This window comes from Mus musculus, chromosome 8 (genome assembly GCF_000001635.26).
Source record: "Mus musculus strain C57BL/6J chromosome 8, GRCm38.p6 C57BL/6J".
Classification (NCBI taxonomy): Eukaryota; Metazoa; Chordata; class Mammalia; order Rodentia; family Muridae; genus Mus; species Mus musculus.
Window position 1 is genome coordinate 33974607 of NC_000074.6, and position 15875 is coordinate 33990481.

Sequence of the window (15875 nt, forward strand, 5' to 3'; positions counted from 1 at the left end):
CCCTCATTCCCTCCCTCCCTCTCTCCCTCCCTCCCTCCCTCCCTCTTTGCCTCCCTCCCTTTCTTCCTCCTTCCTTCCCTCCAACTCTTCCTACTCACCTGCCCTTCTTTTCTGGTTTTTGATTTTATGAAAGAACATTTATCTATCTATCTATCTATCTATCTATCTATCTATCTATCTATCCCTTTTATTTGTATAAAAACAAACAAAGGATTTTTGAAAATGGAGACACACACCTAGGCAGGTTTGTACATTTGAAACTGGACTCCGGCAGAGTGTGGTTTCTAACTCCAGTGGAACAGAAGTGTTGGGCAGTTTGAAGTTGTTCTCAGATTGACTTCATACAGGTATTACATTCATAGAATAAAATAGCTTCATTAAAAAACCAAAACTAAAACCTAGCAGTGAGCACATGTGTCTTTTTGGAAAAGAAAACGTAGCCCTTTCACAAGTAAAACCCAGCCTGGCTCGCTGCTCTCTGCCTCATCCCCCTCTTACTGTTTTGAGTAATTTGCTTATAGAGGGTACATGTTAAATCTAACATTAACATTTTAAATCAGAGGACTACGTGGAGAGGGGGGTGGGGTGGGTGGGAGGGGATTGAAGGCAGTGGATTTGTTAGGTGTCAGCACACAGGAGTGAAGGCACACTTTAAATCAGTCACTAGACATTACTTTAGCAAAAAATCAAAATATAAGCAGAAGCAGGTAGATCTTGGTGAGTTTGAGGCTAGCCTGGTCGATGTAGAGAGTTGCAGGCAGCCTGGGCTGTGTAGTGAGACCCGATTTCAATATCAAACCGTGGTGCACACCTTTGGTTTTTTTTTTTTCAAGACAGGGTTTCTCTGTGTAGTCCTGCCTGTACTGCCTGGCTGTATTTTGATTTTCATTGTTGTTTGGTTTGACATAGTCTTACTATATAGTTCTGGCTACTTGGAACTCTCTATGTAGACCAGGCTAGCCTCAAACTAACCTACCTCTGCTTATATTTTGCTTTTGGTTAAACTTACATTTTATATCTTTGGCTAAAATTAGTTCAGGTAGCCAGATTTCCCCAGACTCAACACTACCTCCTTTCTCTTTTTATTTTGCTTTTGGAAAAGCCCCTGAAAGTCCATTCGTCTCTTTCTGAGTGTTTTAGAGACGGTGGAAACGATTCCTCTTCTTGGTTAGAATTAGCAGTTGCGTCCCACACTTGACTGAGACAGCTCTACTCACACATAGCTCTGCCCTGGGCTGGATGTGATCCCAGGTGGGAAGTTAGGCTTTACCTAAGGAGACACAAGAGCATTTTGTGGAGTTTGTTTTGCTTTTTCAAGACAGGCTTTCTCTGTGTAGCCCTGGCTGTCCTGGAACTTGCTCTGTTGACCAGGCTGGCCTTGAACTCAGAGATCCACCTGCCTCTGCCTCCCAAGTGCTGGGATTAAAGGCGTGCGTCACTACAGCCCAATTTTGTGGATATTTTTGAAACATCTTTCTTCATAAACTCAAGGATATATAAATATGTAATTTTTTGATACAGACTTGTGTACACACACACACACACATTTTGAGATAAGGTCCTACTATTAACTCGTTTGTAACTGGGTCTAACTATTAACTACTGTGAACTAGCCAGTTTGATACTCACTATGTAGCCCAAGCTGGCCTTGAACTTGTGGCAATTCTCCTGTTTTAGCCCCCTGAGTGCTGTGATTGTATTCATACCCCACCACACAAGCTTTACTATATTTTGATTAATGGAGAGGTAATCAAAGACTTAAATCAAAAAACAAATCAGAGACTATGTCATCATGAAGAGATTTCTTTTTTTTTTCTCTCTTTCTTTTTTGAATCACACAGCAGCTTGAACTGATGAAGATAGCAGTGGTATAAACTCAGGACTCAAATGCACAGCACACTAATTGTGCACTTGCTGTCTTCCCAGCCCGGCTTAAAGTGTGGAAGCTGACGTGTATAGACCAGAACTGAGACTCACTCTTTTTATCTATTTAAATTTTGACTCCTGATGTTGGTGGGAAACTGGCTCATAGGCAAATGATTTCAGATTAGCTTCCATGTGTGGGAGGGACTTCCTTGTCAAACTTCGCCTGTTAGGCAGCGCCCAGGCCATTCTTTTTCTTGACCCCATAGACATCCAAGGAGTGAGGGTCCAGATAGAAAAGAAGTAGGGCAACGGAGAGAACCTGATCAATATGCACAGGGAAACCGGTTTCACTCACAGGGTTTTGTTGTTTCTGTTGTTATTATGTGTGTGTGTGTGATTATACAGTGTGTACACACGCACACACACACACACACACACACACACACACACACACACACACACGCACCTGGTGCCTGAGGAGGTCAGAAGAGGGTGCTGGAATTGGAGATATGGAGAGTTGGTAGTTGCCATGTGGGTTCTGAGAACCAAACATAGGTCCTTTGAAAGAGCAGCAAGTGCTCTCAACCACTGAGCCGTTGCTTCAGCCCCTGAATACTGGTTTTCTTTAATTGTTTTTTCTTTTCTATGAATGCTTGCACTTTCTGGAACCACAAGAAATCACTGACCCTAACTCTGGGGCTTGTCCATTTCTGTTGCACAGTTAAATGCTCACAATGCTCCCTGGAGTCTTTCTAATTTTCTAAGACACAGGAAAGGAAACTGAACTTCAGAGTCCGTCCTACAGCAGGTGGGGAGGTGAGTGAATGTGTGTGTAGTGTGTGTGTGTGTGTGTGTGTGTGTGTGTGTGTGTGTGTGTGTCTTTTCCCAAACATCAGTAGTCCCTCAGATCATAGGACCAGTTACATACATACTATAAAACCACTTTCCTGGGGCTGGAGAGATGGCTCAGTGGTTAAGAGCACTGACTGCTCTTCCAAAGGTCCTAAGTTCAACTCTCAACAACCACATGGTGACTCACAACCATCTGCAATGAGATCATATGCTCTCTTCTGGTGTGTCTGAAGACAGCTACAGTGCACTGATACATAAAATAAACAAATCTTTACAAACAAACAAACAAATAAATAAATAAATATATTATTGAAGTTAGTTTGGTCATATCCTTGCCTTCTTTCTTTTTAACTCTTACCCGTTGCCCATCTGTCTTGGGGTTGCACTGGAGGTGAAATCAAGCAAGGATCTCCTGACTCACAGCCTTGTTCCCTCTTGAACTTTGCCACACTTGGTTGCTGCCTGTTTTATTGACAATGACCGGAATCACATTTATACAGCCAAATATGCTGTGTGCCATGTTGACCTGAAGTTATTGAAAGCGCTGAGGACTGGAGAGGGCTTGATCAAGAGCTCTGGCTGCTCTTGCAGAGGACATGAGTTCAATTCCCAGCACCCACTTGGTGGCTCACAGCTCTAACTCCAGTTCCAGGGGATCCAATGCTGTCTTGTGGCCTCTCTGGACACCAAGCATGCATGTAGTACACATACATACAGACAGACAAAACACCTACACACATGAAATAAAATAAATCTAAAACTTAAAAAAGAACTGACAACTTTTCGGTTAAAAACATCTCTTCTAGATCTTTTCCCATGAGAAATACACTTTTCTCTATTTTTACTGTTTATTGTTTTAATGATTATTTTTTAAATTGGCTTCAGGCTTATCTCTCTGTAAACAAACAAAAGGGACTTTCCTTCCTGCTGGTTTTCACAGACTTTTCGAGAGCAACGTTTACTATTCTTTCAGAGCTGCAACGACTCTTGCTCTTCCCCAAGACCCCGGAACGTGGGACACATTGGGCTTCAAAGGTGATTTAAAGTTCCTATTTTTCTGAGGTGCATTCTGGGGGATTTCTCCTCAACCTTTCTTATCTAAGTGCATACAAAGAGCAAGCACAACTAAACAGTCAAGGAGCAACAGTTTTAATCCCAGGCGTCTGGGGGTTAAGTGGGTTTGCAGACTGGGCCCCTCCCCTGAGCGTTACCTGCCACCCCATCTGGATTCACTTAGAGGCCACCAGCCAGTTATCTGCCTCCCTCTCCAGCAAAGCTCTTCACGGGATTCCTGACAGCACTTACTTAGCCAGACCTACTGGGCAGAACGTGATCCCTAGATGATAGTGCATCATAAATCCGCCTGCCCTGCCTCGCCTCAGCGGGCATGGGACCTCCACGTGACTCATTCCACAGGCTTCCTGTGAGATTAGACAGGTGCTCGCTGGGAATTTGAATAGCTTTAGATCCAGCAGTTCTGCTATTTCTGGTGTGGGCAGTGATGACTGCTCACCCAGGAGGGCAGGACCAGTGGCCAGCCTGTCTCTAGCGTTAACATCATCTGTCCCGCTTGCTAAGGAGCCTGCGTCGAGGACGCTACACCAAAGGAATCGCTGTTCTTGGAGTCTGCTGTCTCTATCATGTACCTAAAATAACTCCGGAGACACTGATGAGGGCATCACTGACAGACATGATTGGCTTCAAGGGCATCTGAAAGACCGAGCTTGCCCTCTGATTTAGGAGGCCTGGGGGGGGGGGGTTCTTCTGCGTTGTCTCTGGCAGCCTGCCATTTGCCTCTTCTACATGGCAATCTCTCCTCCGACTTCAGCTCCTGGGATAGAGATCCTATCTGAGGGGTCTGGTCAAGGAAGTTACCCGAAGCGACCACCTGCTCTTATCATTCCACGGCTGGGTTGCGCAGCCTCTTCTCTAGGTCGCGATTTATAATCTGATACTTGTTCTCTTCTGGTGAGTTCTGTGTGCCACACTTAGCTCCACAAAACTCCACAACCTTTGGTTGGTTTCCCTCCTCTTCCTCTTCACCTGCCTTCTTCTTACTACACCCCCAACCCCCAATGCCTAGCCCATAGTGCTTAACTGGTTCATAGTAAGTTTTAATCAAATTCCATTAGTAAATTCAATGATGAGATTTTTTTTTTTTTAAACCGCCTTCCCTGCCTCTTCTTCATTATGGGCTGCATAATTTTCGGATTTTCTTGAGCATACTTTTAACCTCGTTTGAGAAAAGCACACATCTAAAGCTTTCTATCTACCAATAGACGCGTGGTTTTTCAGAGATGGTGGTATTTATTAGATATCTCATTCCTGTAAGTCCTGATGCCTTTGCTCCCGCTGTAATGCAGCCAGAGTCGTTGAACTGACCATTCTCTTGGCAAAAAACAAACAAAATATCTAGACTGAAGGCTCACAAGCAGAAATACTTCAAGGAGCTCAGAAGGAAAATATTAGAAACATTTGTTCATCTTCTTTAATCTCCTGATAAGAAATAGAGGTAAGTCTGAGTAATAAGTAATACGTGTTGACAGCTCTTTATACATGGACGTTTCATGTCTGGAAGCAGTTTATGTGTAATTATATATTAACATGCATATGTTGGGGGAGACATGCTATGTATAAATAGAGGTTCTCAGTTTAAAAGGAGTAGATTGGAATACCTTATAGAGAGCTAGAGAGATGGCTCAGCTGTTACAAGCATTGCTGGTCTTGCAGAGAACTGAGTTCAGTTCCCAGAACCCAACACCATACTGTGGCTCATAACCACGCGGAACCTCAGTTCCAGGAGATCCGTTAGGCACTCACATACGGATGTGCAGGCCAAATATCCATGCACACAAAGTAAAACAAACAAAATAAAACAATAAAAATTCATATTCATGTAAATTGCTTTTAAAAAATTAAATTTGGCTTTGTTTCATTTTTGAGAAAGGGTCTCACTAGCCTAGAACTTGCTCTGTGGACCAGGCTGGTCTCATACTCACAGAGACCCACCTACTGCTGACGCTTGAGTGTTGGGATTAAAGGTATGTGCCACCACACTGGTTTATGTGCGGTTTTAAAGGTAGGAATTACGGAATCACTCATTTGCATTGCCTAGCATCGTGGTTAGAACATACAGACAGGGGACTTCTAGATGCTTTCTTAACAAGGTCAAACTTTGCAGGGGACACTTAGTTCCAGGCAGTCAAAATTTTGATGAAAAAATAAATAAAAAAGAAATCAAGTTTATACCTTTAGTCCCTCTGCCTTCCACCCCTTAACAGGGTTTCTCTGTGTAGCCCTGGCTGTCCTGGAACAAGCTCTCTAGACCAGGGTAGTCTTGAACTCCGGGATTTCCCTGCCTCTCAAGTGCTAGAATTTAGGGTGTGGCCACTGTCACCCAACACATTCGGTCTTACATTGATTGCTCAAGGTAGCATCTTTTTTTTCTCTCTTCTCCATACGAGCCCCTCTCCTTCCCAGTCCAGAAGGCTTAACGTTTATTTATTCTATGTATGTGAGTACAATGTCACTCTCTTCAGACACACCAGATGAGGGCATCAGATCTCATTCTAGATGGTTGTGAGCCACCACGTGGTTGCTGGGATTTGAGCTCAAGACCTCTGGAAGAACAGTCAGTGCTCTTAACCACTGAGCCATCTCTCCGGCCCTCAAGGTAGCATCTTTTAGCAAACACTGATCATCGCCCTGGGAAAGCAACTTCAGACAGCTCTCACCAGCCTTTGTGTATGCAGGGCAGATCATTCAGTTGCTGTCACAAACGGTTTCCTCAGGACCTCGTGAGTCAGTGAAACCTGGTTGAGTTTAACCTGCTGAACATGATGGACGTGAACTTAGAGGGTCATAGATCACCTGGCTGTTCCCGAAGCCATGGGGCCCCTGCCAAGCTTTGTTTACACACTTCTAGCAGTGCGGGATACTCTGACACTTTCCAATAATAGATCCTCATACTGTCTCCACACACTGCAGGCCAGACTAAATCTTCCTTCATGCGATGCTTCCATGGCAGGGACAGAGCTCCTAAGGTCCTTGGCAAGTTTTTGCTGTTGCTGTTGCTGTTGTTTTGTTCCCCCTCAAACCCCCTACACACACACACACACACACACACACACACACACACACACACACACACACAGAGGAAAGACACCTTAGGCCACTTAAGACTATTTCCATAGACTTTAGCCACAGCTTAGGCTTTTGTTTCTAAAAGACTGAAATTTGTATTACCCAGATATGTGAAATAATATAACAATAATAATAATTATTACACACATCTGGGTAATGCTATTATTATTATTAATTATTATTATTGTTATCTTTTGAGATGACGTCTCTCTCCATAGCCCAGATATATGTAGTTACTGAGGCACAGCCTAGTAAGTGGGGCTAGGTGTTTTCCTGCTGCTCTGTGTGATTTATTAAAGAACCTAAGAGCATGGAATTAGTGTTTGTGCAGTACCTGGAGAGGCCAGAAGAGGGCACTGGACACATTTCCTCATACCCCACCCCATCCCCACCCCCAGGAGCTGGAGTTACAGGAAGTTGTGAACTGTCCCAAACGGGTGCTGGTAACTAAACCTAGGTCCTCTGGGAACTGCGGAACCATCTCTCCAGTTGGCTGTTCTTACAGATCACCGTTTTTCAACCTGTGGCTTGGGTTTTCTTTAGGGGTGGGGTGGGGCCACATAGGAGGTATCAGATACCCTGTATACAGTAATGAAGTAGCAGCAAAATAACTTTATGGGTGAGGGTCACCACAACATGAGAAGCTGTATTAAAGGGTCGCAGCGTTAGGAAGGTTTAGAACCACTGCTACAGAGAAACAGCATTGTAAAATGTCCATTGAGGACTGGAGAGATGGCTCAGCGGTTGAGAGCACCGACTGCTCTTCCAGAGGCCCTGAGTTCAACTCCCAGCAACCACATGGTGGCTCACAACCATCCGTGTTAAAAAAAAAAGTCCAATGAATCTATAGATTGGGAAATCCCCTCTCCTCAACAGGAGTAACAGGGATGATGGATTTTTTAAAAACATTTTTAAAAACATTCTAGCTCCAGCCCAAAATTTAGTGTTTGGATGATACGGTGAGCTTTAAAAGGAAAAAAAAAATAATGCTATAAATTTAGAATCCGGTGTTTTACATCGCTTCACTAACTTCTGATTCTTATCAGTGAGCAAGTGAGTGATTTACATCTGCAGCAGGGCTTGTATTTTCATGCTGTGTTTCTCTTTCTCTCAGCCTTATCTTACACGTGCACTCCAGTGTATCAGGGCAATCTAGAAACAAAATTTCTGTTAATAGCAACATGACATTCCATTGTCTCGAACAGCTACAGCGCAAACAACCTATTCCCAATTTTGGGCATTGGTTTCCATCCCATTTTTCCACTGTTATGAACTGTGTTACTGTAAAGATTTTTGTTTTATTTGTTCTCGTCTCTCTTTTGCGTATTTCCTTGAGGGTCAACTTCAGAAGCAGGAGGTTGGGTCGCAGGATCTGAATCGTTTCGTAGCTTTCTTCCTATGTGACTGCGCTGATCCCCAGAGGCGATGGAGACTTAAGTGCCAAATGAGACACAGGGCCATGAGTCGCTGGAGTTGAACTGGAAAAGCCAGGCCCCTTACTTTGGGGTCCCATCCAAGTGTCCCCTTCTCAGGCTCCTACTCAGCCCCAGCCATCTAATTGTGGGGGAAGAATGTAAGGAAAACCTGTCTGGAAATACCTAAAAGTTCAAAGTTCATCTTTAGTCTTTTGGGGGAGGCTTTCTTTCTTTCTTTCTTTCTTTCTTTCTTTCTTTCTTTCTTTCTTTCTTTCTTTCTTTCTTTCTTTCTTTCTTTCCTTCCTTCCTTTCTCCCTTTCTCTCTCTCTCTTTCCTTTTTTGAATCTCTGCAAGCATACTTGCTCCATATTATATTATCCATGTGACAACTTTGTAAGAACCCTTTATAAGATGTCCCAGGGGCTGAAGAGATGGCTCAGTGGTTAAAAGCACAGACTGCTCTTCCAGAGGTCCTGAGTTCAATTCCCAGCAACAACATGGTGGCTCACAACCATCTGTAATGGGATCTGATGCCTTCTTCTGGTGTGTCTGAAGTCAGCTACTACGGTGTATTCATACACATAAAATAAATAAATAAATCTTAAAAAAATACACTGTAGTAGCTGACTCAGAGGTAACCCAATCACAAAGGAACTCACACAATATGTACTCACTGATAAGTGGATATTAGCCCAGAAACTTAGGATACCCAAGATATAAGATACAATTTGCTAAACGCATGAAACTCAAGAAGAAAGAAGACCAAAGTGTGGACACTTTGCTCCTTCTTAGAATTGGGAACAAAACACCCATGGAAGGAGTTACAGAGACAAAGTTTGGAGCTGTGACGAAAGGATGGACCATCTAGAGACTGCCATATCCGGGAATCCATCCCATAATCAGCTTCCAAATGCTGACACCATTGTATACACTAACAAGATTTTTCTGAAAGAACCCAGATATAACTGTCTCTTGTGAGACTATGCCGGGGCCTAGCGAACACATAAGTGGATGCTCACAGTCAGCTATGGGATGGATCACAGGGCTCCCAATGGAGGAGCTAGAGAAAATACCCAAGGAGCTAAAGGGATCTGCAACCCTATAGGTGGAACAACATTATGAACTAACCAGTACCCCGGAGCTCTTGACTCTAGCTGCATATGTATCAAAAGATGGCCTAGTCGGCCATCACTGGAAAGAGAGGCCCATTGGACTTGCAAACTTTATATGCCCCAGTACAGGGGAACGCCAGGGCCAAAAAGTGTGAATGGGTGGGTAGGGGAGTGGGGGGGAGGGTATGGAGGACTTTTGGGATAGCATTGGAAATGTAATTGAGGAAAATACGTAATAAAAAATATTTAAAATAAAATAAAAAAAAGAATGGTAGCATGCAGGCAGACCTGGTGCTGGAGAGAGAGAGCTGAAGAGTCCTATATTGGGATCCTCAGGCAGCAGGAAGAGAGAGTCTGGAGTGGGCCCTTGAAACCTCAGTGCCCCTCTCTTCCTCCCACAAGACCACATCTCCTAATTTTCTCAAGTAGTGTGACTACCCAATGATGATGGAGTCACGTATATGAGCCTATGAGGGCCATTTTTATTCACACCCCCACCCTGGTCTTGAACTTGTGGCAACTCTCCTGCTTCCGCCTTCCAAATGCTGGAATTACAGGTGTGTACCATCACACCCAGCTAATTTTTACTCCTCTTCCTCCTCCTCTTCCGGTTCCTCCTCTTTTTCCTCCTCTTCTTCCTCTTCCTCTTCTTCTTCCTCTTCTTCTTTTCCTTTTTTTTTTTTTGTTTTTTTGAGACAGGGTTTCTCTGTGAAGCCCTGGCTGTCCTGGAACTCACTCTGTAGACCAGGCTGGCCTCGAACTCACAGAGATCCCTCTGCCTCCCAAGTGTTAAGATTAAAAGTGTATGCCACCACTGCTAAATTTCATTCTTAATTCCTCTTTGCGTTTAATTTACTTTGTGATACTGGGGGAGGGTATGTGTGTAAGCCCCCAGGGTTTATTACTTTGCTGTTGCTGTTGTTTTTTGAGACAGAGTCTCACTATGTGGTCTTGGGTGGCCTGGAACTTCCTATATAGACCAGTGGTCTTTGGGTTATAGAGATCCACCTGCCTCTGCCTCCCAAGTGCTGGGATTAAAGTTGTGCACCACCAGCCCATCCATTTTTATTTTTTATAAATTACCTGGCCTCAGGGATTTTGCTACAGCACACATGGACTATGGGGCACATACATGGTAACATGTGTAGGTTATGCTAGGTGTGGGGCGTGTGCTCTGGTTACTTGCCAAGCCAAAGATGTCACATCAGGAATAGCATCTTTAGTTTTTCTAGATGGATTAGAAATTCAGGGAGAAGGGCCAAGATAAGGTTCAGTGTGTAAAGGGGCTTGTCACCAAGCCTGACCACCTGAGTTCAATCCTTGGGTCCTACTTGTGAAAGAGAGACCATAAAAGTTGTTCTCAGAGCACACAAGCTCTGTGGCACTATGTGCGTGCACACACAAAGACACACACACCATGCAGACATACACACACAAAACAAATGGATGGCAATTTTGAAAAACAATTTAAGAAAAGAAGAAAAGAAACTTAGAGAGAGGTATATGAATAAATGCTTGACAAAGAGAAAGCTGTTCATGAGAGGCCATGGGCATTTTTTCCGTGTCTGTGAGGGCTTGGTGGGGGCGGGGGATGGGTTCAAATGTAATCGCATCTCAGCAGTTTCCTTAAGGCACTAGTTAAGGAGGTGAAGGTGTGTTCGCACAGGAGGTGGTCCACCCTCCATCACTGTAGGTTAAAGATGCCCATGACTCCTGCTATTTTTCCCATTAAGAAGTGGCAGCTCTTGTTGGCGCTCTCTGGTTTCAGTTACCTGTGGTCTTGCAGGAGGAAGTACAACACTGAGGGCGTGTCTGGGGCGGGGCCAGAGTGGGGGGAGGAGCCGGGGGCGGGGCAGGATTTCAGAGTTTTCACAATGCTCTGTAGGTGTCACTGGGAATGTCTGAGAGGAGAGAATGTAAGAAACCTTGTTGTAGCCACGCTGGTCTCTTGGGGGTACATTTTCTGAGAGCCCTACGCCAGCAGGTAAGAAGCCTGGCTATCTTGAGTCACATGAATGTTAGACCCCCTGGAACAAGCCACCTGCCTGCAGGACGGCATTGTCCAATTTCGGTGGATCCCACACAGCAGAAAAATCATCCGAAATTCTCAAAAGTCTCTGGCCCACAAAATGAGAGAGCCCTGCTTTCACTTGCTTTATTCTTCTGCAGTGATAGATAGCAGAACGCTGCGGCTAGGCAGGTTGTACTCTGTTCCCCTTCTCCATCACTTGGTTCTACTTAGCATAACCAGTCTTGGGATGTGTGGTCCTCAGCGTTTGAAATGAATATCAGAGACCACATGGAAGTCATTGGTCTCAAGAGTTTGACTTGGCAGGATTCCTTGAACGTATTTCTGGACTATCCTGTTAATTTATGGTTCCTTGTTTAATTTTGCGGTCAGACAGGACACAAGAATCGCCAGTGTTCTAGAGTACAGGGCTTGCTGGATTTCTCTTCATGCAGAAACAACAAAGCAATCTCTAAAGCTCCTGCTAGAAATTGAAGCTCCCCAGTTATCTGTGGGGGTAACTTTTCCAAGAGGCTTAAATCCTGAATCAAGATTCACTTGGAGAACTCTTATGGCTTAAATATGAAAGGCTTATTCTTTGAATATTGGTCTCCAGCTGGCCGTACTGAATCCGGGGGTTTGTGGAGAGTCGGAGGAGAGATCTCCTTGGAGGAAGTAGATCAAGGACCGTACACTCTTCAAGGTTGTACCTGGTCCCCAGTCCCTGTTTCCCCCTCTGCTTCCAGTCCTACGAAGTGAGCTACCACCTCCTCCGTAAGCTCCCATTATCATTCCGCAAGTGTGTGGAGCTAACCACCCATGCGCTGAGCCTTCTGAATCAGGAGCCAACATGGAGCTTTCTGTAGTGTTCCCTCAGGTATTCTGGCCACAGAAATGAAACACTAACCAATTCAACTACCCAGACATCCAGAGCATTCAGAACTCTCTCTTCACTTCCCTCACGTCTCCACAGGTAACATTTTATCCAAAAATATCTTGTTTGAATGTATTTAAATATTTTGGAAAATATCTAAATATTTTGGAAAGCTAAAGATAGCCCGTTGCTGGGGTTTCTATACTCCACATGCTCACTATGACCAGGACCTAGATTTACCTGGGAATCTAAAATGAAGTACTTGACATTTCAGTTCTCGGGTTGTCTGCTATGACGTGTCAATTATTAACTAAGAAATTAATCATTAAGAGGATTAATCGAATTGGCTTAACATGCCTAATGGGGCTACGTCATTCCTTAAACAATGGGGCTGGCTAACTTGTCGTTCCCTGGCAACCTTGTCTCTGGCCAATGTATCCTGAAGGGGGTTATTCTTCACTTCCATTGGCTTCTGCGAATTTATCAGCCACGCTGCAGCTTCTTCAGGACCTTTTAACTCCTTCCCCCAGCATCCATGCAGAGGGCAGTCCTTCCACACAGATTCAATTCTCTTTCTTTATCCAGTTGTTTCCCCCCCCCCCCCCCCCCGCGCGCGCGCTATATCCATTTCCTCATTCAAAAAGCATTGGTTTGATGTTTGAGCATTGACTAAAAGACAGGGGAATTCTTGACCTATGACCGGGCACACACCAGGGCTGTAATTTCAGCAACTCTCAGCCACTTGCTGAGGAGAGTCCTCTACACTCATCCCGACTCACTTTCAAAGGATGGGGCAGCAGTTTGAGCTGAGCCGGAAGTGAGGTACAACTTGAGGGCTCTAGGTGGGAGAGGTAAGGGGTGGAGAAGTAAGTTGGTAAGTCTCAGACAGTGACTGTGGGCTCTGTCCCACAGGCTGACTGGACTCTTGGCCTGCTTGAATGAGCTTGGCCCACATATGTAGTACAAACCAACTCTGAACCTTGGCTCTCTCTTCCCTCCCGTTCTTGGTTCCACTCCCAAAAAGCACTCAGACTGCCTTCGACCTTGAGGCTCTCCTCTCTGTGCCGACCGCTGTATGTTAGGACACAGGGAGCATTGTTGGCCTGGCCGAGCTGGTGCTAACTTAATCTCTTACCCAGTCTCAACCGAACCGTCCACTTCTGCCGTCTCCCTGTGACAATCGCTGCTAGCTGTCAAGAGTCCCCTCCCTATCGGTCATCCTCCTTGTGTTCTGCACAAACCCAAGCATACACAAATGCCATCTTCCAGTGGTGATGCTCTGAGTCATCACAGATTGTTCTAAACCAAGTTGAACACATGGATTAAAAAGAGTTTGTGCCTATGAGAAAGCTGGTGTTTGGTGTGTGTGTGTGTGTACAGATTCCTTTAACATTTTATTAATTCATCATTAATGTGTATGTGCAAATGCGTGCCACGTGTTTGGGGAAGGGTGTGGTGTGGCACACATCCGAGGTCAAAAGATGACTTTGCGGAGTCAGTTTTCTCCATTCCACTTAAAATATATATTATTTATTTTTATTTTATGTGCTTTGGTGTTTTGCCTGCATGTATGTCTGGGTGAGGGTGTCGGATCTTGGGATCACAGACAGTTATGAGCTGCCATGTGAATGCTGGAGATTGAACCTGGGTCCTGTGGAAGAACAGCCAGTGTTCTCATCCGCTGAGCCATCTCTCTAGCCCCTCCTTGTGCTTTTAAGTGGGTTCCCAAAATGGAACTCAGGTTGCAGACTTATGAAGCAAGCTCTTTTACCCACTGGACCATGTTGTCATCCAGAAAAACAAGAGGAAGTCCTATTTCTTCTGAGGGGAATGGTAGGGGTGTTTTAGCTTTCTGTATTTTCTCTTTTTATGCAGACTGGACCCCACCCCACAGGATGGTAGAGCTCACATGTAAGGTGAGGATTCCTGCTTAGTTACACGTCTCTGGAACTATCTTCTCGTGTCCCCCTAAAGTTCAGTCTTATTAATGTCCCAGGTGTTTTAAAATAATAATAATAATAATAATAATAATAATAATAATAATAATAGTCAGGGTTCTCTAGAGTCACAGAACTTATGAGTAGTCTCTATATAGTAAGGGAATTTGTTGATGACTTACCGTCTGCAGTCCAATTCCCAACAATGGTCAGCAGCAGCTGTGAATGGAAGTCCAAGGATCTATCAGTTGCTCAGTTCCATACAGCAAGCAGGCAAAGGAGAAGCAGAAAGGGAGGGAGGGAGGGAGGGAGGGAGGGAGGGACAGAGGGAGAGAGGAGAGAGAGAGAGAGAGAGAGAGAGAGAGAGAGAGAGAGAGAGAGAGAGAGAGAGAGAGAGAGAGAATGAGAGAATCTTTCTTCTTCCAATGTCCTTATGTAAGTTTCCAGCAGAAGGGGTAACCCAGATTAAATGTGTGTGCCAGCACACCATTAATCCCAGATGACCTTGAACTCAGAGATCTCCCTGTCTTAATCTTCTGGAATTCATAGCCACTATGCCTCAAGATCTCCATGCTGAGATCCAGGTCAGAAACTTGTATCTCCCAGCCTCCAGATTAGGATCACTGGTGAGCCTTCCAATTCTGGATTGTAGTTCATTCCAGATATAGTCAAGTTGACAACCAGGAATAGCCAGTACAATAATAATAATAATAATAATTCTTATTCTTTTCCTTGTGTGTATAGGTGTTTTGTCTGCATGTCTGAGGCACGTTCATGCCTCAGAGGCAGGGGTGGGGCATCAGATCCCCTGGAACTGGAGTTACAGATGGTTATAAGTCAATAAGTGGATGCTGAGACTTGAACCCAGGTCCTCTGAAAGAGCAGCCAGTCCCCCTAACTCCTGAGCCATCTCTTCAGATTACCCCCACCCTCTTAATCCAGTCAAGATGACAACCGAAAAGAACCAGGTTCCTCACCAGGTCACAACAAATGGAGAATACGTGTGTTGAAAGATGTCCCATCCCATCTACCCCGTCAACAGAAAATGACAAATGAAAGCAATGTACAGTAATACCACAGGCCTGGCAGAGCAGACAACAGTAGATGCTGGCCACAATACCGATTAAGGCGTTCTCGTTTATTGTTAGATGGAATGAAAAAATGGCGTAAGTACCTCGGAAGACGGTGTATCAGTCTCTTTCACTATTAACTGACCCCTTACCGTATAATCTAGCAATTGCAGTTGTAGTTGTTTGGAATGAGAATGTCACTATGGGCTCCTGTATTTGAACATTTGGCCCCTAGTTAGCACTGTTCAGAGAAGTTCTGGGGAGGTGTGGTCTTGCTGGAGGAAGTACAACACTGAGGGCGTGTCCGGGGCGGGGCCAGAGTTGGGGGAGGAGCCGGGGGCGGGGCAGGATTTCAGAGTTTTCACCTCAACCGTTTCACTCTCTGCTTAGTGTTGGTGCTTGAACCTGCTCCTGCCCTACGCCTGCTGCCTTCCCTCCTTGTCGTTAAGGACTTTCCCTCTGAATCCATAACCCAACAGAACCTAGAAGCTCTTTCTTCCTTAATTTGCTTTTGGTCATGGTGTTAGTCACAGCACCAGAGATGTACCGATTACAGTACGCTTTGGTAGTCACCCAAATGAGAGGCAAACTTCTGTTT

The 15875-nt window shown here is 44.8% G+C and overlaps 1 long non-coding RNA gene across 1 annotated transcript; it reads left to right on the forward strand.

The window, feature by feature from the left end:
* Nucleotides 1-12902: 12902 nt before the first annotated feature.
* Nucleotides 12903-15388, forward strand: Gm39157. The gene is made up of 3 exons (XR_870311.2): nucleotides 12903-13092; nucleotides 14146-14186; nucleotides 14952-15388. It is a non-coding gene; the product is annotated as a predicted gene, 39157 (long non-coding RNA).
* The last annotated feature ends 487 nt before the right edge of the window (nucleotides 15389-15875 follow it).